We start from the raw sequence: 23149 nt of genomic DNA, 5'->3' as shown, positions 1-23149 counted from the left end.
TTTAAGAGAGACTTGAACAAAAAAGTTATTCATGATTTCGGGAAAAGGGCAAAGGAATGGGAGATATTTTCAAGTTGAGCTACCACAGTAGGCATAGACACAGGCACAGCTGTAATTTCAGATTTTATGTGGTAAGATACTTAAATGGAGGTTGATACGGATGACGTAGATGCATTTAAGGGGAAGAATGAGAAAGAAAGGAATAGAAGGATGTGTTGATAGGGTTAGACTTACTAGGCCAAGTGGCAAGTTTCTGTGTTGTAAAATTCTATGTAAAGTGAAGGCAGTAAATTTCTTATAAAGTTGATCAAGACTGACCTCAACTGCTTTGTGCATCAGCAGTGTGAGATCCTAAAGTTAATGAAATATGAATGAGAATTTCATACTCAATACAAGCTTTAACTTAACAAGGAGTTTCCTTACTAACTAATCCTAATGTTACACACACACTTACTGATCATTGCCACATGTGCATTTTAACATTTCAAAATAAATTTTGCATTCTGGTTTGCACAGCACCCGACCTCGCAACACGTTTACAAGGATTGGCAACAGGCCTGAAACTTCCTCGAAATCAATCCACAATGTAACATAAAATAAAAACAGAAAATACCAGAAATACTCAGCAGGTCAGGCAGCATCTGTGGAGAGAGAAGCAGAATTAATGTTTCAGGTCTGTGACTGTTTTTATTTCAGATTTCCAGCATCTGCAGTATTTTGCTTTTATTTTAGTCACTATGAGATTTGAACTTTTACCCTTTGGGATGTTGGCCTAGTACCTTAACCATTATACTACCATACCCAAGAATATTGACTAGTACAGAAGCAGTCAATTTTCTTTATACAGCTCTTAGATTGAGTTATTCCCCTAAATCTATACTTTGGCCCTTATTTTTGGCTTCAATGGTTAATAAAGTGCTGCTCTTTATTACTCTTGTAGTTCAAAAATACAGTTTAAATGAGTTACGCATATGCCTCCAACATGCACCTTTAAAAAAACTGTTAGTGTGGTTTGCATCTTAAAATTTTCAGGATGAAATTTACCAGCAAAATATTTTTGAATGAATTTTGAACCAACTGACTTGGCACACACCAAAATAATGGGGTTGGGAATTAGAGCCTTCAAAGGAGGTGACTAAGAGAGCACCTCATGTGTGTACGAACTGTATACAAAAACAATAAATCTGGAACACTTCAAGTGAAACCATGCTATACAGGTTCAAATTGTTAGTGAGCAATTTTTTATTTTTTTTAATTTTTATTTTAGAGATACAGCACTGAAACAGGCCCTTCGGCCCACCGAGTCTGTGCCGACCATCAACCATCCATTTATACTAATCCTACATTAATCCCATATTCCTACCACATCCCCACCTTCCCTCAATTCCCCTACCACCTACCTATACTAGGGGCAATTTATAATGGCCAATTTACCTATCAACCTGCAAGTCTTTGGCTGTGGGAGGAAACCAGAGGACCCGGCGAAAACCCATGCGGTCACAGGGAGAACTTGCAAACTCCGCACAGGCAGTACCCAGAATCGAACCCGGGTCACTGGAGCTGTGAGGCTGCGGTGCTAACCATTATGCCACTGTGCTAGGAAATCCTTCTTCACAAAAAGAGTGATCAATGCATGCAAAGAACATGTGTGCAGAACATTGAAGACAGACATCTTAGAAATGTTTACAGACAGTTGGATAGTGTGATGAGGGAGGGGTCTTGGTTTCTGGATGTGCGAGCTAGGATTGGCTAAATGGCCTTTTTCATCCATAGCTGCTTTGTGACATTCTTAAAATAATTTGCTCCATGTTTTCCTGCTAACCATAAGCATCTTTCACCACCTTGTACCCTTGCTTGTTCTTAGATTTTATAACCATTGAAATTTGTGCTCAGGTTTTTATCCTTGAACAAATTTTCAGCTGCCTCCAGACATCTGTATGTACACCCAAATCAAAATGCCACATCATTTACCCAGTTAATGCCTGCTAATTAGAGTCTAATACACCAGCTGCTCCTCTCAAACAGCACAGATATTGTTGGATATCAATAAACTGATCAATCAATCTGTCCTCAGACAGCTTTAGAAATAATTGACCAATTCTGCCAGTACTGTAGCTGGTAAAATTTATATACGATGATGAACTCTTTCCCATCCTAACTGATAAAGCACATCTATTTCAGACAGTAATTTGGGTACAAACGGAGAATGGGATTGTCTGTTCTCAGTCGGTAGGGCTGCTTTTGGGCACAAGTGACGGCAGATGTAGCCAACATCACAGCTGTTGCTTAGTTAGAGGGGATACTATGGTCCTGCTCTTTAAATCATCACAATGATTTCCCATTGCAAACATAAAACCTGCCACTCTCAGGCCAGGCACTTTGCGCAAGGTTATAGCCAGTGTGCAACAATCAGACTGATTATATTTCTCATTAAGAAATAAGTCAATTTTATTGTAGTTTTGTGCTCTTCAATTAAATGATATTCATGAAGTGGACTCTGAAGGAATTTATTTTCAGCAATGAAGCAGACGTACGGTTTCTGTACCCAAACCTCCAGACTTGCCTAAGCAAAATGCCAACACATAGCCTGGTGATCACAACCTCTCTTAAGTGATCTAGACATTTACTGCTATAAAATATAATTCAGGATAAGCAAGGGCCTTTCAGGGCTATCAAAGCACAACGTGATCCATGACAAATTGTGACAACAACTCACAGGCATCCAGATAAAGGGCAGAGTTTAAATAATGGCCACAGCGGCCTGTAAATGGTGGCGCCACTCATAATCGACTGTTAGAATACCATCCACTAAGCTAATGTGAAGATGCTGTATAGACTAGTTTAAAATTTGTCAACACAAACCTAAGCTTAGAAACTTCACTTTCTCTCTTATTCTTTTTGCATTAGCTTTCTCCACTGTCCTAAGACACTGATTTCTTGCTGGGGAATGGTTATACAGAGGCAGATCACCTTCCAGTACTCCCCCAAATGGCTATTCTTCACATGCACAACTGCAATGAATGGTCCAGAGGCAAGAGTGATCATGTCGTAGATTTGCAACTTGCCACCCGTTATAGAACCAGCTCACTTCTCTTATTTCCATTCAATTGAAATAGGATGGTTTAAATAACTATCAGTTGATCCACAAGACTAATTCTACCTTCATACCTTCATCGACATCCACCCATGTGCATTTCCAATAGGGATCAACAATCAGGAGCACAAACCCTGATAAATTTTGCTCTCCCTAAAGCCAAGCTGCCCAAACTGCTTCCCTTAACTGAGATTAATTAATTCAGCACAGAACGGGGTTTGAATGCGGAACTCTCCTGGGTATGGATTGTATGGTTTAGATACTGACTGTGTGAATCTAGATTTAAGCAAAGTTAACTTGAATTTGTTTGCACTAAAGACATCTGAGTAACGGCACAGTGGCGCAGTGGTTAGCACTGCCGCCTCACAGCTCCAGCGACCCGAGTTCAATTCTGGGTACTGCCTGTGTGGAGTTTGCAAGTTCTCCCTGTGTCTGCGTGGGTTTCCTCCGGGTGCTCCGGTTTCCTCCCACAAGCCAAAAGACTTGCAGGTTGGTAGGTAAATTGGCCATTATAAATTGCCCCTAGTATAGATAGGTGGTAGGGAAATATAGGGACAGGTGGGGATGTGGTAGGAATATAGGATTAGTATAAATGGGTGGTTGATGGTCAGCACAGACTTGGTGGGCCGAAGGGCCTGTTTCAGTGCTGTATCTCTAAACTAAACTAAACAAGTAAAACAGATGCTACATGAAAGATTGTTGCAAGATTATGTGTTATCATCTTTAAATCACTGGGTTTGGATAGTATGCTGGGTTAGAGAATTTATCACCTGGAATCAATCCAATGCAGATCAAAGGGATAAAAAAAGATTTGTATCTACTTAGTGCCTTTCACGACCACCAGACTTCTCAAAGTGCTTTACAGCCAATGAAGTACTTTTGAAATGTTGTAATGTAGGAAACATGGCAGCTAATTTGTGCACAGCAAGCTCCTACAAACGGCAATGTGATTATGGCCAGATAATCTGTTTTTGTGATGTTGATTAAAGGATAAATATTAGCCAGGACACCAGGGTTAATTTCACTGCTCTTCTTCAAAATAGTGCCATGAGATCTTTTACATTCATCTGAGAGGGCCGAAGGGGACTCTGTTAAAAGTCTCATCTGAAAGTCGGCACCTTCGACAGCGCAGCATGCCCTCTGTACTGTACTGGAGTGTCAGCCTTGCTTTTTGTACTCAAGTCCAGAAGTGGATGACAGACTATTATCTCAGGTTTCTGTGTGAAGGCTCTTTGGGACAGTCTTAACCCACATTGACAATATCATTAAGGGAAGGCACAAGAATGACAGGTGTGGTAAATGGAAATTCCATCCCAATGTAGTAAAATTTGGGATTAAGACATTGCACTAAGCAGAGAGGGTTGACCTTTATCCCATGTCTAAAACCATGCCACTAATGGCCTGGGCATGCTTGAAGCGGACATTAATTTTGTAAATGGGTCATATGTCAACTGCGGTGATGTTTGATTCCTTTCTATTTCTTACTCCTGGTACATATTACTGTGTACATAATTCAATGGCAGCATTTCCAACTTTAGTTTTGGGCACGCATACAATAACTTGCTAATTCATTTTGATTTTTAAAAAATCCTTGCATCGATAATTTGGTTGATTTTACAACTGTTACTTAGTTCCCTAAAGCAACCAAAACTAGAACAATCATTAGCAAAACAATTTTGAGGCGCAATACAACACTGTAGTCATCTAGGAGCCCACCCAGAGCTTGCTGAGATTTTCCCCCAAAAAATCAACATGCATGCAAAAGTACATGTATACTCTCTCAGCATTCACATTTTTCAACAGAATCAATATTGTGGGGGTCCTAAGGATCAAAGCAGAGCAGTACTGCATGCCTTTTGAAAATAGTAGATGGGTAAGAATGAACAATTTCAGCATTTGGACATTAAAAACTTTTTGATAATTATCTGTGTGCCTTTGGCCACCGAAAGAATAAAATTTGGCCCTGTCAAAGGGTTGTGTCAATTACTTGTAAAGTGAATGAAGTAGGAAGGACAGAATGATATTGTGTTTTGTAGATCCTGCAATCTCAGGCATGGAGGGATTGAATCTCACAGAAATGTTTCCATCTGTAATAGGCAAGAGAAAAGCAATTTAAAAGAGGTAAATCAAAAGTGCATTAAAATGCATTAAATCCAAGTGGTGGATCATTAAGAGCAGAAGAAATGTCAAGAACAGGAAAAGACACTTTGTACATTGAAGCTAATTCTTCCGGTGCCCCAATACTCCCATTATAGCATCCATCAGCAATCTGAAATCCCCCAGTGCTTTGTCCCTACTACCCTCCCTAGAAGATTATTCCAATATTTCACATTCTGAGTAAATAATTTATCAGTGTGTTTTAAAATTACCTTGTCAGTAATTAATATCCTATTTATATCACTTTATTCCCTGGCTTAATTTGAGTCACCTGCTGGATATACATTCTCCACACCTTTTAATATTTCACCTTGATAAGATTCCTTGAAGACTTTTAGATGTCCTGAACATTCCTCCTAGCCATTCCCATTTACATTTGTTATTCTTCTGTTCTTCCTCCCCACAATAATTTTTATTTCTACCAAAGGTGACCAGAATGGTAACCCAGGAGTCAGCAACCTTTTTAACCTGAAGAGCCTTTTTAAAAAAAATTGCCTAAAATAAAAACTGTTGGGAGCCTCAAGGAGAAAATTCAGAATTTCTAAACCAAATACTTAGCAAATTACCAAGATTCTTTGGTAGAATGCATAATTTGCAGATATAATAAAGAAAATACATTTATCGAATTTATGTATCACTAGAAAAAAAATCAAAATTAAAATAGACCTACCTAACTCTGAACTATCATGTTTTTTGACTTTTTATTACCATAATTTTGGCAGTAAAGTCATCCCTCAAACAAACTTTAACTTAAGATGGACAGAATTAAGAGAATTTTTCTGGATATTGATTCTCATGGAAAAAAGCTTCTAATAGCACATTCAGAATAATTTATCGACTCAGCTATATTGGAAACAATAATGATTGCAACCATAAAACCTGTACCTCAAACCAAAGGACTTATCTATAACCATGGTGTAGCTATACTACCTGAAGAGGTTTATTTAGAGCACAATAATGTTTTTTGTTTAAAATAATCATTTGAACCTGTAAAATACAACACTTACTTTCTTTTATTTATTTTTATTTTTTATTTATTGATACAGCACTGAAACAGGCCCTTCGGTCCACCAAGTCTCTGCCGACCAACAACCACCCATTGAAACTAATCCTACATTAATCCCATATTCCCTATCACATCCCCACAATTCTCCTACCACCTACCTACACTAGGGGCAATTTACAATGGCCAATTTACCTATCAACCTGCAAGTCTTTGGCTGTGGGAGGAAACCGGAGCACCCGGCGGAAACCCACGTGGTCACAGGGAGAACTTGCAAACTCCGCACAGGCAGTACCCAGAACTGAACCCGGGTCCCTGGAGCTGCGAGGCTGCGGTGCTAACATAATGAATAGCTTTTTATCCCCACAATAAAAACATAGCTCTTTTGTTGACTTAATTTGTTTAGGCTCTTTTAATATGAACAGGATCAAACTGGAAAAGGTTGGGAGCCGCAAATGAGATGTTAAAGAGCTGCATGCAGCTCCGGAGCCACAGATTGTAGACCCCAGTGGGTTGCAAAACTCAGTATAAACTGGCTAATACTTTATCCCTTAATCAACATCACTAAAATAGATTATCTGGTCATTTACACTTTGCTGTTTTTAGGACCTTGTTGTATCCAAATTGGTTGTCGCGTTTTCTACATTACAACAGTGACAACACTACAAAAAGTGCTTCATTGGCTGTAAAGCACTTTAGGACATTCTGAGGTTGTGAAAGGTGCTATTTAACTGCAAGCTTTTTCTTTCTTCCTACTGGTATGGTTACATAGCTCACCATTTTGTTGTATAATTGGTTCATCATTTTCTTTGGACATTGAAAGTGATAATGCTACGATCACTCCCAGGTCCAGGTTGTGCTCCATTATTTCTGTTCCATTCTATGGGGCACATTTTTCCACAAATATGCAATACTTGACATTCATCAGGGATAAATTTCATTTCCAATTTACCCAATTGTAAAGCCAATTTTAATCTTCCAAGTATTTTGCTGCAACCCCAACCCCTACTTTTCTTCCTATTTTAGTATCACCAGCAATCCCATTACATTACACACCATTCAATTTCTGTGACTTTTCCTTATATCCCCTGGATTGTAGGATCATGTATTCACTTGGCGATGCTAAAAAGCTGTTTTTTAAATTTGGAATTGCTGATGAATTTTCACCTAATGCACAATTTATCTTTGGGCCCGCAGAGTAAATCATTCAAAAATGTCATAACTTTTGAAAACCCTTGTAATTATGGACTTGGTACAATCAACTCCTTGTACATGTTTAACCTTTATCATTCACAAAGGTGGTAAAGCTGGCAAATAGGTTCACCTTGATTGGGATGCCACTGAATAACTACTGGAGAAAAAAGACTTGGCACCAGGAAGGACTCCAAGGCTGCCATTTTAACCTAGCTCTCTGGGCAGAAAATCCACACAACCAGGTAGAAGGCTGGTTTTACACCCCACCCAATATTACTCTACCCTAATGGACAGTAAAATCACGTGGTGTGTAAAATCAGCATTACACCTGATCCCGTCAGTTTCCAGAAATATCCCAGCCTTGCTTGGGAATGTGAAGTGACTGTAGTTTCGCTATTAAAGGACTGTACACCTCTGACTAAACCAAGAAAATTACTGAATTAAAACCAGGTTATTAGTGCACACACACTTAATGGGCTGAATTTTACCAGCCCCTTGACATCGGGGTCGTGGCGGGGGGCCCGTAAAATATTTACGGGAGCAGCCCGCTATGAGCCCCGACATTGAGAAGGCCTCGCCACATTTTACTGGCGACAGCGAGGCCTCAGTGCGGCCCCATCCCCTGGCAAGCGGCGGGACCTTCATTTAAATACTAAAATTAATTAAGATAAGATGTTAATCAACTTATCTTGTCCCAGCGGCCGTCCCACACCAATTTTATGGCCACCAGCCGCAACTCGCGTGGCTTCGGAACTCCATATGGTTGAGACACTGGTTGTGGGGTGCGGGGCAGACTGAAATTATCAGGTCGTGAGTGGGAGAGCAGGGAACACCTTTTTTATTGACTGTGGGGATAGTGGGAAGGGGTTGAAGGGTATATGTGACAAGGTTGGTAGGGAATAAATTTATTGTTTGCAATATTGGCCTATAAAACAACTATGGGAGGGGGTGGTTGGGAAGGGACCTCCAGCTTTTGATTATTTTATTAATAAATATTAACAATCATTTCTCTTTAAGGGCTCTAAGCCCTTTAAAAATGGTGCGGCAGCACCGAACACCATTGCCGTGGATGGAGCGGCTGCCCCCTCTACATCATCAGGGGCGGCAGCTCCGCCCCCTCCATATAAATGAGCCCCCACACGAAATATCGTGGGAGCTCAGCGGCGGCACTTCTGTTCCTGTAGGCCACTGACTTCAAAGTGCGCCGCCGCACATGTGCAGCACGCTAATAAAATTGAGCCCTGTATGTTTGTATGAAATTGTTTTGCTACTTTAAGGAAAGTGCTGAGTTAACACTATTAAAATAACGAATAAAGAAATTTCATACAAAACACATGTAGGCGAATATAACTCTGTATTTCACCCTGTATTTACTTACTTTTATTATTTTTTAGAAAAGAAACAAATAGTTTGAAGCAGAATTATGCACTGGACATAAGATTTGTACCTGTAGTTTATTCAGCCAGCAATTAGGAACAAAGGGCTGGATTTTACCAATCCCCTGACGTCTGGTTTCGTGGCAGGGGGAGCTGGAAAATGCCTCCAGGAGACAGCTGCCACACACCCCGATGTCGGGAGGGTCTGGCCTGATATTGCCAGCAGTGGCCCCCCACCCCCGGCTATTCAGCGATGGGACCGCAATTTAAATAAATTCAAATAAGTGAATTAAATAATCTCACATTGCCTCCTGATGTCACGCCGCAATCTTCAGTCCGTCAGCTGGCACTCCCGTGCCTTCAGATCCCTGTCCAGGGAGACGAGGCGGAACACTGGTGGGGGGTGGGGGGGAGAAGGTAAGTTTATCAGTGCAGGAGTGGGGGAACGGGGTCAAATTAGTGTCATAGGTGTAGGGGATGGTGGGAAGGGTTGTAGTTGAAGGTTTGTGCAGTTTGTGGGGCGAAGGTCAGATGGTAAAGGTAAGTGTTTTGGGTGGGGAGGAAGGGCAACTAATGAATTTAATTGTTATTGGTGGGGTGGCAGAGGGGCAAAATAGATGTATTTATTTATTTTAATTCCATTTACCTTTAAATATTTAAATTTACCAGTAGGCCCGACAGTCCTTTAAAGCTGGCATCAGTGCTTGTTCACAGGCAACTGACGCCATTGCTGGGGACAGACAGCCTGCACCCCTCCACATGATTGGGGGGGGGTGTGAAACAGCCTGCCCGGCTATTTAAATGAGCCACTGCAGAGAAGATTACGGCGGCTCCGCAACATGTGCGGCTCGCCGTTTTTATCGCCCGTTGCTGACGTCGGTGACAGGCACATAAAATTCAGCTCAAAGTCTTTATTATATTTGGTTGAAATCTCACTATCTCTTTCTTCCCTTCTGAATTATGGCCCAAGGGACCCAGACCCACAACTACAATGACTTTGGATCAATGTGAAGTGCATGGAAACAGCACATTGATTTCTATTTGATGCAGTTTCACAATAGAAACTACAGGAACCGTTTTCAGGCTCAAGATGGGTATGGCATTGGGTGGAAAAACAACAAAACTGTTTCGATACTGAGGACATCCAAGTAAAAGTACAGCTGTTATGAAGGAGAGACAGTGCAGATGAAAGTCAAGAAACAGAGGCACAAAAATGCCATTAAATACTACCGCTTCAATCCATCAAAATGCTAGAAAATGCATAGAAAGAGGAAACAGAGTGATGGAAAATGCAAATAAAAATGTAAAAATGCACAGCAAGGTCAATCACCCTCTGAAACAGAATAACCAGCCTAATGTCTCAGGCATAGCACTTCCTCAGAACCTAGTTCAAATCTTCCCCTCGTCCACCTCCCCCAGACACCCCAACAAGTTAACCTATTTTCCTGTTTTAGATACTGACTTACCTACTGTCCATTTCAGACATTTTTCGTGAATCATTGAAACAAATGAATAAGCAATACATCATCCAGAGCTGAAAGAAATACCGTTTATTTCTCCTCATCTCAGTCTTAAATGGCCAACCCCTTATTCTGAGACAGTTTTCAGCTCTACAGCTCAGGGAAACAGCCTTTCAGCATCTACCCTGTCGAGCCCTCGAAGAATTTTATATGTTTTAATGAGATCCCCTCTTGTTGACCCTCAAATTATGGTGTCAACTGACGTGGCGGACAAAAGACACCTACACGAGATACTTTGTATAAACACTTTTATTAATACTTAAATCACTAATTAAGTTACTCGTTATTTCACTTGTAAACTACTTGTTTCTTGTTACAATAAATCACAAGACTCATGGCTTGGACTTAAATACTACCTGTTGCGAGGCGATCAGGCTCCCTCCGATGGGTTCTCTTCCGCGATGGTTGTTCCTGCAGGTCTTCGCTTCGGAGGCTCCTAGCCTCTCTTTTTTATCCAGTTGCTCCCAGCATCGAGAATGTTCTTAGTCACGTACACCCATGACTAGGAATCATCCGTTTGCTTAGTGCTAGTTGCAAAGCAAAACAAAATACATCTGCTGGCCTTGTTCTTCTTATCTGAACTTGTCTAGCAATCTTACGCAACCACAGCAGTCTCACAGTCTCATTCAGAGCACATCTTATCACACACTGCCTATTCAGCACTGCCTATTAAACTGCAACTGCAGCTGTTTCACTGACCTTGTCCTAGCGTAAGGCTGGCTATTTTTCCCTTCATGCTCTGCAGATGCTTAGCTGTTAGCCATCTGGCTACACTCTCAACTTCTAAGCTCCAGAGAATCTGATTCTACTTTAATCACTCCTCATAGTTTTTCTCCTCTCCTCTCCTCAGAATATTGGGGGTAATGTGTTGGCATGGATTGAGGACTGGCTAACACACAGAAAGCAGAGAGTTGGGATTAATGGGTCTTTTTCAGATTGGAAAGCCGTAACTAGTGGGGTGCCACAAGGATCGGTCCTAGGGCCTCAACTATTTACTATCTATATTAATGACTTGCAGGAAGGGACAGAGTGTAGTGTATCCAAATTTGCTGATGATACAAAAATAAGTGGGAAGGCATATTGTGTTAAGGACACAAAGAATCTGCAAAGAGATATCGATAGGTTAAGTGAGTAGGCAAAAACTTGGCAGATAGAGTTCAATGTGAGAAAGTGTGAGGTCATCCACTTTTGTAGGAAGAATAAAAAGGCAGATTATTTAGATGGAGAAAGACTATAAAATACTGCAGTACAGAGGGATCTAGGTGTTCTTGTACATGAAATACAAAAAGTTAGCATGCAGGTGCAGCAAGTAATTAGGAAGGCAAATGGAATTGTGACCTTTATTGCTAGGGGGTTAAAGTTTAAAAATAGGGAAGTCTTGTTACAACAGTACAGGGTGTTGGTGAGGCCACAACTGGAGTACTGCTGTTCATGGGACAGCCCTCTGATCTCAGGAATCAAACAATGAACGTTTGTTGCACCCCCTCGAAAGTAAGTATATCCTTCCTTAGGTAAGGGATTTTACTGAGAGGGGAACTGAGGAGATTTCATTTCTACCAGGGTTTCCAAACAATAGACTGCCACAGTGCTAGAAATGGAAGTTAGGGACACTGTTCTTTGCTACACCAGTTGTGCAGCCCAAGCCCCCAAATTCAGAAATAACTCCCCTGACTTGCAGCCAGAACATTCAGAATTGAAATGCTTCCAGTTTCAAAGCTACAAATACAAGACATTAAGAAAATGCTAAAATCTCCATATATGTTGGCAAAGTATAATGGTGTAATGGTACCAATGAGTGTGATACTATATATGTCAAATTTGCAAAATGACTGCATGCAATACACCAGAACTGGCAGTGATAAGTATTATATAAGGGAACCCCCTAATTTTGGGGTTTCCAGCAAGTAGTTATTGGGTTTAATCCTAAAATCAGAAGGTTTTTTAAAAAATTATTCCTGAAATATGGGTGTTGTCAGCATCAATTTCCCACCCCAGGTTAGCCAAGAGAAGGTGCTGATGACAACTTCAGATAGCAGTTCAACATGAATTACACAGGTGTGGGATTGGAGTAATGTATAGTCTAGACTGGGTAAGTATGGCAAGTTTTATCCCCTAAAGGAGATTAGTTGGGTTTTACAGCAACCTAATAGCTTTTTGCCTCCTAAACTAAGTTCAAATTCATAAACTACCATGGAGGGATTTGAACTCCAGTGTTCTGGACTACTAGTCCAGTAATATAACCACTATGCTACCATTACCCTTCTTACTACTACAGAGTTATTTTGGTTGTATCTAGATATCTACTTCTAGAACCTCTATGATTCATTTAATCAAGAGCTTTTACTGGCACTTGTTCTACATATTACACTATTGGAGGCAATTCTACTTTCTAGTTTGTTATGAAAACCATTCAAGACAAAGGTAAGATTACAGTAACAAGTTCCACAAGAACATTTGCGGCTTTAACTTTTCAAAAAGGTTGTCCCAATTAACCCACTTCAAATTTCCATGGATTGTCTTCCAGTTGTTTCATGTTTTCCTTCCAGGTATCTCTATTGTCCATCATCTCGGCCAGGCGAACTTCACAGCTAAGAGCACCATTCTCTGAGAAGTTTCTTGAGTACCCCTTAACCTATGTGGCATCACTTGACACTGGAAAACCCTGTCTGGTGTAACAGAAGCTGATTTTTTCTTACCCTGGGGTCTAAAAGGAATTTGACACTATCCCTCCAACACATCTGTCTCTTTAAGACACATTGTGTGGTCCACTCTGTCCATACAGTCTTTTAAATAAGAATCTGCGTAGTAGTCTGCTTTCATTACCTTCGTGACTTTTCTAGAGTCTATGCAAGTTTGAGCCGACCCACCAGGTTTAAGCAAGACCACCTGTGAATTCCAGCTATCCTGAATAGGTTCAACTAAGCTGCCCTTCAGCATGCATTGTACCTCTGCTTCCACTTGGGCCTGTCTGTCTGGACCTAAGTGGCAAGGATGTTGTTTTCAAGGAATGGTACTCCCTATACCCACATCATGTGTAGCTAAGGTTGTACATCCTGGCTTATCCCTACAAATTTTTTGAAATGTTGTGAAAACCCTGGTTAGGACTTCACGCTGTTTTGCCTCTAAGTGTAAAAACCTATTGTTTAATTTCCCTAGCCATTCTGTATTCGCTAATCTGACAGTTGGAGGTTCAATCCAAGAATTTCCTAGGCCTGCTTCTGCCTCATCCTCACTATCCTTTTCTTTCTCAACAGACCCGTTTACCTGACACACCTGTACTAGCTTATCCTTCTCCCTGCAGTAATATTGTTTGAGTATATCAATGTGATACAGCCGGTTCTTCTTCTGGCGATCAGGGGTGTCAATCGAGTAATCTACCTTACCCACTCTTTTGATCACTCTATATTGGCCACTGAAATGTACGTTTAATGCTTCTCCCTGTAACGGTAACAACACTAATACTTCATCCCCTGGTTTTATGGTAGGTTGTGGTTTTCCCACCATTGAAAGGTATGGCATGTCCTACAAAATTGTCTCACATACTTTGTAAGACCTGGCCAGTAATAATGTTTGCTTATGTGTGATTTGGTCTTCCAAATTTCCCTATGTCCTGCAAAAGGAATGTTGTGTGCTAACCTTAATAATCTTTGTCGATATTTAAGTGGTACCACTATCTGTTCAACAACTGTCCAGTCTTCGTCTGCAGGTCTATGAGGCGGTCTCCATTTCCTCCTCAAAACCCCTTTTGCCACATAGTAGCCTTCCGGAACTCCTTTCGCCTCAGCTTCAGACAGAGCGGTCTGTGCTTTTCGGTATATCTCTGGATCAGCTTGCTGTGCTGCAATGATAAACGATCCGTTAAACATCTCATTTGGATTATCTAAATCCCCAAATAAGGTTTCAGATACATGGCTATCTATTTGTGGTGCCCCTTTTACCTCCGACAATGGATCCTGTTTAACCATTGCTCAGGTGACTACACACACAGGAAATATTCCCAGAACTTGTTCCTGTAATTGCTCTGTTTCCTTAATTTCATTTGGTTCCTCTGTAACTATAGGAGATGCTGATACTTTTGATCCTGCCAAATCATTTCCTAGGAGTAAATCAATTCCCTTTACTGGTAAACTGGGGACAACACCGACAGTAACTATCCCAGATATTAAGTCACTCTCTAGATGCACTTTATACAAAGTTTCAGGTATATACTACCCGCCAATTCTGTGAACTAAAACTTTAGCATTCATGGTGCTCTCTGGTGGAAACCTCGTATCTTTCCCCAGCAAGAATGTTGGGGTGCTCCTGTGTCCCGGAGTATAATGATAGGTTTTCCTGCCTCACTTACAGGATGCAGAGTTACTCTCCCCTTTGACACAAATTCATTATAACTCGCAGGTATGATATTCTTAACCTCTACACTCCTTTTAGTTTTAGTATCTGGTTTCACAGCTGTCGTTAAAGCTATAGCCTGACCTGCTATACTCACAGTCAGAGTCTTTTCATCTGCACTAACTTTGCATACCCCAACAAGTCCTATGGGTTCATCTTGCAATTTACAGCACTCTGAACGAAGATGACCCATTTTGTTGCAATGATAATACTTCTACCCTCAGCACCTTCCTTTCTGACCTGAGGTGGTGACCCTGGGACATTCCCAGCTGTTCCTTCTTGTCCCCGGCTACTTGCCTTCCTTTCACACTCCCACTTTCTATCCTTCTCGGGTTTATGGGGGTGATGGACAAAATAGGTTGGCTTATTCACAAGTTCAAAATCAAGAGCAATTTCTGCTGTTTGCCTAGCTTTCAAAACTTTCAGGTTATCTACATGAGTTCTCACTACTGAAGGAATAGAGTTTTTAAACTCTTCTAAGAGAATCAATTCTTGAAGGTTCTCATATGTGGTTTCTATCTTTAATGCCTGTATCCAATGTCAAAAGTAATTTGTTTCACCCTCTCAAATTCTAAATATATCTGCCCAGCCAATCTCCGTAAGTTCCGAAACTTCTGACCGGAAGCTTCAGGGACTAACTCATACGCAGCGAGAATAGCCCCTTTTGCTACCTCAATCTGCAGAAGCTTCTTCAGAAAGCATGGCATAAGCTTCATGAGCTCTGCCTACCAACCTGCCCTGCATAAGCAGTGTCCAACTTTCTTTCAGCCATTTCACCTGTTTGGCTAATTTTTCAAAAGATATGAAAAATGCCTCTACGTCCCTTTCCTCGAATTTAGGCAGAGCCTGTATAAATTTAAACAAATTTTCACTGGGTCCGGAGCTAAATTCAGATTCTTCCTGGGACCAGAATTTTCCCTGGATTTAAGACTACCCCTTTGTCTTACATCCATCTCTTTTAACTTAAATTCCTTCTCTTTCACTCTCTTTGAAGTTCAGGTTTTCCTTATTTCTAACTGAATCCTACCCAATTACACTGCATCATGCTCAGACCTACTACTTTCTTGTCTCTTGTATTCCCTTTCTTGTTCCTCATATTACCCCTCATCGTCATCTTCTACTAATTCCAGATGTTTGGCTATTATATCAATCATCTCTGCTTTTTTGGCACCTAATTTCAACTCCAACCCCAATTTCGCTGCCAATTCTTTTAATTTGTTCTTAGTTAAAGTTAACAAGTCAGTCAGGGAAACATTCCGCTTTCCTAAAAACTTTGCTGCAACCACTAATGCCATTGCAATGGTAGAGACTGCACCTTATTATACAAGAGACCTGCTTCTTTGATTTTCTTTGTAATTGGTGTTAGATTTAGATTCCAACAATCGCGTTTCCAATTGCTATGATCCCAGAGACAAGAACAATTAAATATGATGCCAAACGCAAGATGCCAATTAAATATGTTATCCCAGAAATGAGAAATTAATATGATTCCAAATGTGAGCCCTCCAAATTAGTCTGATTCAGATCCCAGACATGAGCCACCTAATTAAATATGATTCAATCTCGAGTGAGCCCCCAATTAATATGTTATGGCCGACCGCTCAAGTCAAAGCCCCCAATCAAAATACATGATTCTGATTGTGTTGGGAGAAACGCACTGTCGATTCAGTCCCATCCCCCCACAGATCGCCTAACACATCATTTTTAAACTTTCCAAATTAAAGAACGACCCAACCAAATTGTACCATCTATTAACCCCCGAAGGAGGCTAACCAAACCAGGTATCTTTAGATCAACAAATTAACAGTTTAATTAAAAAAACTAAATTCTTAGACACTTACAAGATATAAACAACAGTTAAATAGAAAAATTAGTGTCCTTGCATATTTATGCTCCTGCCGAAGTGAAATCTTCCAATGCGGAACAGTGCAAGGTTGCTTGAAGTCCTCACAGCGTCCGATGGGAGACAAAAAAGAATCTTCAATGGTACAACAGTCCGTAGTCTAATTCAGCAGTTGAATTGATGCTCCTCTTTTCCAGCGATGAATCTCAGCAATGACAGTTCAGTAGTTAAAGGAATTTGGTTATTTTCTTTTAAGAAATTAATCTGGCTTGACATCAGAATTCTGAGAGTATAATAAATAGTGTTTAAATAAACTGAGAGAGAGCTTTCTGTTCCTTCAGTATATGCTGGCAGTCTGTGTATCTGTTAACTGTGTCTCAAAAGCCAGTTTTTCAGCTAGTTTCAAATGTTGATCAGCAACAATGTATCTCTCGATCCTCAGTGTCTGAGTGGCTGCATCCTACGGCAACGAGAATGCATTCTTTGACTCAGTCGCTGGAGCTTGCTGTTATAGTCTTAAAGGCACACTGCATACTTGCCGGAATAAAAAAATCTACAGGATCATAACAAGTTTCACTTATGGCTGCTAGTTAATATTGAAGAGGTTTCCTTTAATTCTATTCTCAGATTCCAATTCAAATAAGCCTGCTTACATTTAAACCATTGATGCCTCTCAGTATTTTAAAAGACCTGCAGCATTTCAATCTTGATCTCTTTTCTATGGGCAAGTCATCTCTCCTAATTTACAGCTTCAAGTGTTGGATCTAACCTTTTGGCTCTTCTTTGAAGCCTTTCCAATCCATCATTGCCTATTGGAAGATTGGGTACCCGCATCTGTGTTCAATAATCTAAACCTGGCCTCAGCAGTGATCTGTAGAATAAATCACTTTGACTGACAAGGGTGAATTTTATAAAACCCAACTTCTAATGAGCAGTCTTGCCCTCTGGGATTGTAGGCTGGGAATTCATGGGCCACTTTCATGATTTTTATCTGTTAAAATTAATATATGAAAAATGGTTGGGAGCATGTATCCAAATTCTGATGCACTCTTAATGATCAAGGCTCTCCAGGGGAGCTCAAAGGCATAAAATTAGCCCTATAATCAAAAGCTCATCTGCTGATAACAGCTTTGCCTTTCCTAGAAATGCTCAGTGAATGATAAATGATCACAATCAAATCACTCGTCTTCTACAAACAAAAACAAAGGATAGAAATACTTAGGTCATGCAGCTGTTTTGCAGAATTGTTTTTTCAAAAATCTAGTTTATTTATCAAAATGTGTAAAAGTAAACTACATAATTCAAGTTTGACATTACATAAAGTACAATACAGATTAATTTCTTTCAATGCAGTACATAAGGTGCCTCACCACACTTGCCAAACACATAACCAAACAATGAGCATTTGGAATTCAATCCTAGCCGGTACTGCAATCAGATCTGTAAGTTCCTCAGAAATTGTAGCATTCTAAAAGTTTAAAAGATATTTCTAAAATTCAGCTAGTCTGTTTAATTTAAAACTTTCTAAATACTCAGGTGATATATTTCTACTGCTTAAAAAGAGTTCTGTTCCAAGCAATTTTCAAGAATGGGTTAGGTATAATTTTATGCACTACAGCAGAATTATGCTCCATAACATTTCTCATGTTTTCTACCTCATGTTTTCTGCTTATGTTTTTTTATAGATGCCTCCCCACATCTTACTAGTTTAAAGCCTTTGCCACCTCCCTATTTATCCTTTCTGCTAGGACACGGGTCCCATCCTGATTCAGGTGGCGCCCATCCCATCGGTACAGCTTATTCCGGTCCCAGAACCAATGCCGGTGTCCCATGAAAAGGAACCCCGCTTTCCCACACCAGCTCTTTAGCCACATTGATGCTCCTATTCTGTCTGCTCCTATGCCAATTTGCACAAGGCTTGGGCAATAATCCAGAGATTATTACCCTCGAGGTCCTGCTTTTCAATTTAGAGCCTAACTCCTGATACACTTTCAGCTGGACCTCTTTCCTGTTCCTACCTATGTCATTTGTTCCAACATGGACCACAACAACTGGATTTGCCTCTCCCTTTCCAAATTTTTCTTCAGCCAGCGTGAGATATCCCTTACCTTGGCACCAGGTAGGCAACACACGATTCGGGATTCTAGTTCTTGGCTGCAATGGACACATTCCATGCCCCTAATTTAAGAGTCCCCCTATTGCTACCACATTTTTATTCTGCTCTTCCTCCCACCAGCCTTCTGAGCCACAGTGCCTTTGTCTGCATTGTGGCTGTCCTCCCTGCACTCTTTCTCCTTGTCCTCACAGGTGACAAGTACATTGACCAATGTCTGCAGGACCTCCTTCTCAACCTCTCCTGAATCCCCGCTACACTCTTTCCTAACAGTCACTTTCCTGAACCTGCATCTGGGGTGTGACTGTATTCTGGATAAAACTGTCCAGAAATTCCTCCCCATCCCGAATGTGTCAGAGTCTTTCCAACTCGCACTCCAGCTCAATGACTCTGAGCTGGAGATATTCGAGATGGAGAGATCTCCTGCAGATGTGTGTGCTCATGACACAGTCCCACCAGCCACAAACTCCCACATTCAGCAGTCCAGCCACAAACCTGGCTCTGCTGTATCTTAGACTAGCCTTATTTTATTCATTTAATTAGTTGAAGTCTTTACTCAATGACTATTTGTTGTGATATTATGTAGTTTAACCAGTTAAGCTATAAATTTAATATCGTACTTATATTTTCTCGGACCTAGTTTAAACTACTACCCTAGTTTAGGGGGAAAAAAACCTTAAAACTCACAAACCAATCACCTACCTGCTTACCTAATTAATGCCTCTAGACTTAAGCTGTCAGGTCTCGCAGTCTCCTGCTCCCTCTCTCGGACTACTCCTTGTCTTGTAAAGTACCAGAATAGCAGTCTTTCTTCACTATGTCAAATTCCCTGAGTTAAGGTTTTTGTAGAAGAGGCACTCCATCAAGCTGGACTTTACGCTATGAGCTTCGTTCTGTGACATTCAATTCAACTCTGGAATTTTGAGCTCAAAGCACTGTATACTCAAAAGTATACATTTCCTAGGATCAAGTTTGATTGATTTTGTAAGCATTTCACAAGTATTTCATCTTATTTGGAGGAGTAAACTTAGGTAAAGCAAAAACTTACATGTGGATTGCCTTGCCATCATTGAATGAACTCACCTAAAACTAGCTAGCTAACACTACCAGGGACAAGAAATGCCAGTTAAGAGGTCTTTTCATCTGATGAAGGGTCACTGACCTGAAACGTTAACTCTGTTTCTCTCTCCACAGATGCTGCCTGACCTGCTGAGTATTTCCAGTATTTCTTGTTTTATTTCAGATTTCCAGCATCTGAAGTATTTTGCTTTTATTTTAGGTCTTTTCATCTATTGTTCATAGACAAAAAGAAAATTTCTATATCTCTTTTCCTCCCTTAGCAGAGAAGATTAAAAGAAGATCTGATAGGTGTGTTGAAAATTATGGACTGCGGCAGGGATTGATAGGAAACAACTTCCTCTGGAGGATGCAACACTGTCCTACAATTGCATTGGTGGGTCAACCTTGATTATGTAGTCCATTCCTGAAGTGTGGCACAAACCAACAAACTTCTGATTTAGAGCAAAGAGTGCTGCCGACTGAGCTAACCCGTACTTATATCTACTGTGTATGGATTGTTACATTATCCCTTCCAGTTGGTCCTGCACCACTAATAAACCATCAAGTCTAAAAGAGCCTCCAGTGTGAACCTGCAGTTACATGGTGTATCTTGTGTCGCTGCAGCCCCATGGTATTCAATAATACACAACTGAATGCAACTTTGCCCATTTAAAAAAAAAAGTCATGAGATGGTGGGTGTTGCTAGCAAGACCAGCATTTATTGTCCATCCCGAAATGCCTTTGAAAAGCTAGTGGTGAGCACCTTTCTTGAAACACTGTAGCCCATGTAGTGAAGGTACTCCCACAGTGCTGTTAGGCAAGGTGTTCCAGGATTTTGACTCAGTGACAATGAAAGAACAGCAATATATTTTCAAATCAGGATGGTGTGTGATTTGGAAGGAAACTTGCAGATGGTGATGTACTCATGCACCAGCTGACCTTGTCTTCCTAGGTGGTAGAAGTCGCAGGATTGACGGGTTGCTGCAGTGCATCTCGTAGATGGTACACATTGCAGACATACTGCATTGGTGGCGGAGGGAGTGAACATTTAAGGTGGTGGATAGGGTGCATGTCAAGTGGGCTGCTTTGTCCTGGATGGTGTCGAGCTTCTTGAAAGTTGTTGGGCCTGCACTCATGCAGACAAGTGAGAAGTATTCCAATACACTCCTGACTTGTGCTTTGTGGGTGGCAGAAAGGCTTGGGGAGTCACAGAATCACAGAATAATACAGTGCAGAAGAGGCCCTTCGGCCCATCGAGTCTGCACCGATGCATTAAAACACCTGACCTGTCTACCTAATCCCATTTGCCAGCACTTGGCCCATAGCCTTGAATGTTATGACATGCCAAGTGCTCATGCAGGTACTTTTTAAAGGATGTGAGGCAACCTGCCTCTACCACCCTCCCAGGCAGGGCATTCCAGACCGTCACCACCCTCTGGGTAAAAAAGTTCTTCCTCAAATACCCCTTAAACCTCCCGCCCCTCACCTTAAACTTGTGACCCCTCGAAACTGACCCTTCAACTAAGGGGAACAGCTTCTCCCTATCCACCCTGTCCATGCCCCTCATAATCAGGTCACCCCTCAGTCTTCTCTGCTCCAGTGAAAACAACCCAAGCCAATCCAACCTCTCTTCATAGCTTAAATGTTCCATCCCAGGCAACATCCTGGTGAATCGCCTCTGCACCCCTTCCAGTGCAATCACATCCTTCCTATAATGTGGCGACCAGAATTACACACAGTACTCCAGCTGTGGCCTTACCAAAGTTGTGTACAACTCCAACATGACTTCCCTGCTTTTGTAATCTATGCCTTGATTGATAAAGGCAAGTGTCCCATATGCCTTTTTCACCACCCTATTAACCTGCCCTTTTGCCTTCAGAGATCTATGGACAAACACGCCAAGGTCTCTTTGTTCCTCGGAACTTCCCAGTGTCAGGCCATTCATTGAATACTTCTGTGTCGCATTACTCCTTCCAAAGTGTATCACCTCACACTTTTCTGCATTAAATCCCATCTGCCACTTTTCTGCCCATTTGACCATCCCGTCTATATCTTCCTGTAACCCAAGACACTCCACTTCACTGTTAACCACTCGGACAATCTTTGTGTCATCCGCGAACTTACTGATCCTACCCCCGACATAGTCATCTATGTTGTTTATATAAATGACAAACAACAGGGGACCCAGCACATATCCCTGTGGTACGCCACTGGACACTGGCTTCCAGTCACTAAAACAGCCGTCTGTCATTACTCTCTGTCTCCTACAGCTAAGCCAATTTTGAATCCACCTTATCAAGTTACCTTGTATCCCATGTGCATTTGCTTTCTTGATAAGTCTCCCATGTGGGACCTTGTCAAAGGCTTTGCTGAAATCCATGTAAACTACATCAACTGCACTACCCTCATCTACACACCTGGTCACATGCTCAAAAAATTCAAACAAATTTGTCAAAAGGCATGTCACGCATGGCAGAATACTATGCCTCCAATCGGCTCCTGTAGCCACAGTACTTATGTGGCTGGTTCAAGTAAGAGCATTTAGGAAAGAGTGACTATAATATGAAAGAATTTTACATTAAGTTTGAAGGTGCTACAGTTCAATCAGAAGCTAGGGTCTTAATTCTAAGCAAAGGACACTATGAAGGTATGAGGGGCAAATTGGCTATGGTGGATTGGGAAACTACTTAAAAGGTATGACAGTAGACAGGCAATGGCCACATTTAAAGGACTAATACATAGTTTACCACAAAAATACATTCCTTTAATGTACAAAAACCCAACAAGGAACATATTCCAACCACAGCTAACGAAAGAAATCAAGGATTGTATTAGATCAAAGGAAGAGGAGTACAAAGTTGCCAAAAAAATGGTAAGCCTGAGGATTGGGAGCATTTTATAATACTGCAAAGGAGGACCAAGAAAAAGATTAAGGGAAAATAGAATAAGAGAGTGAAGTAGCGAGAAACATAAAAACGGAGTGTAAAAGCTTCAATAGGTATGCAAAAAGATAAGATTAGCAAAAATAAATGTGGGTCCATTACAAACAGAATCAGGAGATTTTATACTGGGGAATAAGGAAATGGCAGAGAAACTAAACAAATACTTTGCGTCTGTCTTCACGGAGAAAAATACTAAAAACCTCCTAGAAATAATGGAGAATCAAGGGACTAATGTAAATGAGGAACTGCAAGATATTAATATTAGTAAAAAAAAAGTACTAGAGAAATGAATGTGACTTAAAGTAAATAAATCCCCTGGACCTGATGATCTACATCCCAGAGTGTTGAAAGAGATGGCTGCAGAGATATTAGATGCATTGGTGGTCATCTTTCAAAGTTCATGACTCTGGAATGGTTCCTGCAGATTGGAAGGTGGCAATTGTAGCCCCATTATTTAAG

The 23149-nt window shown here is 40.9% G+C and overlaps 1 protein-coding gene across 3 annotated transcripts in view; it reads right to left on the bottom strand.

The window, feature by feature from the left end:
* disp3 (dispatched RND transporter family member 3) overlaps positions 1–23149 on the bottom strand; it is a 743795-nt gene that overhangs the window by 503214 nt on the left and 217432 nt on the right. The window contains exon 2 of one of the 3 annotated variants that reach the window (XM_068017501.1): positions 13981–14182. The exons of the other annotated variants lie outside the window; for them this stretch is intronic. The gene's annotated coding sequence lies outside the window, so the exon portion shown is untranslated. The remainder of the gene's footprint in view (positions 1–13980; positions 14183–23149) is intronic. 3 annotated transcript variants of the gene reach the window in all.

The sequence above is a fragment of the Heterodontus francisci genome, chromosome 37, assembly GCF_036365525.1.
Source record: "Heterodontus francisci isolate sHetFra1 chromosome 37, sHetFra1.hap1, whole genome shotgun sequence".
In the NCBI taxonomy this organism is placed as follows: domain Eukaryota; kingdom Metazoa; phylum Chordata; class Chondrichthyes; order Heterodontiformes; family Heterodontidae; genus Heterodontus; species Heterodontus francisci.
The sequence above is the reverse complement of the archived record's forward strand: the minus strand, read 5'-3'. Positions and strand labels throughout refer to the sequence as shown.